Here is a 3765-nt window from a genome sequence, read left to right as displayed (position 1 = left end):
GAAAAATTACCATGTAAGTCTATATTATATGCTCATTTTTAACAAAATTGGCTATAACTCAGGAATGAAAAAAAGTGCATTCCAGAAATTTCATCGATCAAAGCTTATAAAATTACCTTTTCAAAAATATTTTTTTGAAAATTTTCTGCGAGTTCGGGCATAGTTTTTCCGGATTTTCTTTTTGAATTTTCTCAACGGTGGAACATTTTATGGAAAACTTTTTCTACATCATATTTTTTTTGGATTCCTGAGACAATTTGCTTTCATTTTTATTGAAAAGCATTGTTTCTACGATGCTTCGTTCTTGAGTTATAATTAAAAAAAAAAGGCTCATTGACACATGTGGATATTTTTCAACAAAACTGGCCATAACTCAAAATCGAAAAAAAGTGCATTCATAATATTTCAGCGATTAAAACCTATGAAATAACCTTCTCAAAAATATTTTTTTGAAAATTTTCCACGAGTTCGGGCATAGTTTTCCCAGCTTTTCTTTACGGAGTGTGCTATAGAATTTCGTCCGGGTGCCAGTTCGCGCGCGTTGCTTCGGTAGTTCGATTTTTCTTTTTCTATTCCGAAGTGAGCATTTCGACGGCGGCGGACCCAGCGTGCATCAGTGTGCTATAGAATTTCGTCCGGGTGCCAGTTCGTGCGCGTTTGCTTCAGTGGTTCAATTTTTTTCATTTTCTATTCCGAAGTGAGCATTTCGACGGCGGCGGACCCAGCGTGCATCAGTGTGCTATAGAATTTCGTCCGGGTGCCAGTTCGCGCGCGTTGCTTCGGTAGTTCGATTTTTCTTTTTCTATTCCGAAGTGAGCATTTCGACGGCGGCGGACCCAGCGTGCATCAGTGTGCTATAGAATTTCGTCCGGGTGCCAGTTCGCGCGCGTTGCTTCGGTGGTTCGATTTTTCCATTTTGTATTCCGGGATTTGACTGTGCTCATCTTCGTACGGGACGGTTTAGCGTGATTTTGAAGCAAAATGAAAAAGCCGCTTTTTTTTTCTTTTTTTTTTTTTTCATTCGGGCCGGTTGCGTCGTCGTCGTCGCCGATTTGACTATGCTCACCTTCGTACGGGGCGGTTTAGTGTGATTTTGGTGGCGAAGTGAAGAGGCCGCTTTTTTTTTCATTCGGACCGGCCGCGTCGTCGTCGTCGTCAATTTGAATGTGCACATCGTCGTACCCGTGTATAGTTGTAGCGGTTCAGTGTGATTTCGGAGAAGAGGCCAGTTAGTGGAAGATGCTGCAGCACATACGCACTGGACACTTCGAAGGATGTTTATTGGTGAGCTCTTTCCATTTTATCATAATAATTAATGCTATAGGATGTATAAAATTCTGCTCTGGTTTTTGTGTATTTATCTAACTAATATTGAAAAGTTCGTCACGTCATGTGCCGGCGCTAGTTTTCAATGCACATTCAGTTGATAATAAATATTTTTCTTTTATTTTTCGCATTTACACACAAATTTGAATGGTTCGTCATCTTCGGTGTCGACATTTGTAATATTTTAGTCAAAATGAATAAATGTTTTGACTCAAGTAAAGGTTGCATGAATCAAATCACTTACCAAAGTGAATCCAAATCATGTGACTCTCCCCTCCCCACTAACAAAAACTCCTTCCCGTGACAGTCGTGGAGAAGATGAGGTGATCTCGGTCTCTAGTAGCAACGTACGTCACACTAACATTCCTTTCCTTCCTCGATGACCGTAAGGACGTGGCCGGTGCCGTTATTGACTAATAAAGTCTGGAATTCTCGAACTGTGCACATTGAGAGCGGTAGCTACTCCCAAGCTCCGTTTGTTGGTTCCTTGTGCAATTTCGATTGTTCTGGTCAATCACGGAGTAGCAACTACGAATTGTACGGTCATGTATGCTCATGCTCATGCTCAGTTTTCCCAGCTTTTCTTTACGAATTTTCTCAACTGTGGGAAAAAAAATCCACTTTTTTTTATTTCTGGGAATTTTGCTTTCATTTTCTAAAAAAACTTTAATGATATTCAATGAAACTCAATATATATGTATATACATTAGCGTGGTTCAAAAAATCGTTTTTGCTTCACACCGCTCATTCGATTCGTAACCAGATTCTAAGCCTTCTCCCAAAAAATGAGCTGATTTGGTTGAAAATTGAGAGTGCACAAGCCCTTCAAAGTTTGTATGGGAATTACTATGGGAAAAGGATGTTTTTCATTCAATTGGCCGTAGCATTTCCCCAAGTGCCCTAGAGTGTTAGTTGACACTTGGTACTCCTAGGCTACTCTATCAGCTACAACTTTGCCGAAGACCACATTCAAATCGGACGCCTCATTAATTAGTTATCAATTTTTATCCAACTGCAGAAACTTAAACAGTGATCGTTCAGCTTCCCAGCAGGCAACATTGCTGCACATGGCGCCAAAGATAGCACACATAAATCATGGCTACTATTTTTCAAGGCTAATTGCAGTGATGCCCATCGAATAGTGTAATCATCATGATCAAAGATTTTCATTCTGGATAAAAATCGATAACTAATTAATGAGGCGTCCGATTTGAATGTGGTCTTCGGCAAAGTTGTAGCTGATAGAGTAGCCTAGGAGTACCAAGGGTCAACTAACACTCTAGGGCACCTAAGGAAATGCTACGGCCAATTGAATAAAAAACGTCCTTTTCCCATAGTAATTCCCATACAAACTTTGAAGGGCTTGTGCACTCTCAATTTTCAACCAAATCAGCTCATTTTTTGGGAGAAGGCTTAGAATCTGGTTACGAATCGTATGAGCGGTGTGGATCAAAAACGATTTATTGAACCACGCTAATATACATGAAAAAGATGGATAAATTATTATTAGTTGTTTTGATTATCGGCAACGCAGTCTTTTTAATTTGTAAAACGAGTTTTATTATTTAACCCGACGTTTCGGCGCAGGTATGGCGCCTTCTTCAGGGGAAAAATAAAGTATTCGTTTTTGGTTTGGGGTTATGGCGAACTGTACCTGTCGGGGTTTTATGATGTTGGTACATGACTAACTGCGGTGAAAAACTAAAATTTAAAATTGGTTTCTATACTATTTTTGCGCGCTTTTAGTCTTCTGTTGGTTGGATATTTTTTTTACAGATCCCTAACACAAGTTTACAAAATAAAACGAAAGTCGTGAACTTCTGTCAACGACCAAAATTTTTGAAGCACAATTTAGTGCTGATTTCGGAACCAACCTTCAAAACATATGAGGTAGAACTGTTTTTAAGTTTCAGCTCAATATCCAGTTTTGCAATTTTTCAAAATATGTAATTTACTAAAATTCAAATATATTACGTTTTGTTCAACCAATTTATTAATCTTTTTCCATAAATTAAAAGCTGAATACAGTACCATTTGATCATGTGAATACAGGTTTTGCGTCAGATTGATGAAATTCAAGATATTGGCGAGTTTTAGGGACGATCTTCTTAAATTTTAGCAAAATTCCCAAATTTTTTTGAAGAAATTTATTTTTTTCAATTAGAAAAAACTAACTTAAAAATTCTTTCTCGACGTTTATTTGACATATCATATGTAGGCGAGTTACAGTAAAAATTTCAGCTCAATCGGAGCATTGATTACGGAGAATGAGATGTTTGTAGTGAGCGACTTTGCTTAAAAATAGAACAATAATCGATTTCAAATCATCAACCTTGTATGGAAAGTCGAAAAAATTTCCGCTCTACTGTAATTTTTTTCTTTCACGTTTTCGAACTCAGGGCATGATTCTACACCAAAAATGATCATCAGCTTACTGAG

This window comes from Aedes albopictus, chromosome 2 (assembly GCF_035046485.1).
Source record: "Aedes albopictus strain Foshan chromosome 2, AalbF5, whole genome shotgun sequence".
Taxonomy (NCBI): Eukaryota; Metazoa; Arthropoda; class Insecta; order Diptera; family Culicidae; genus Aedes; species Aedes albopictus.
This window is presented reverse-complemented; position numbering follows the sequence as displayed.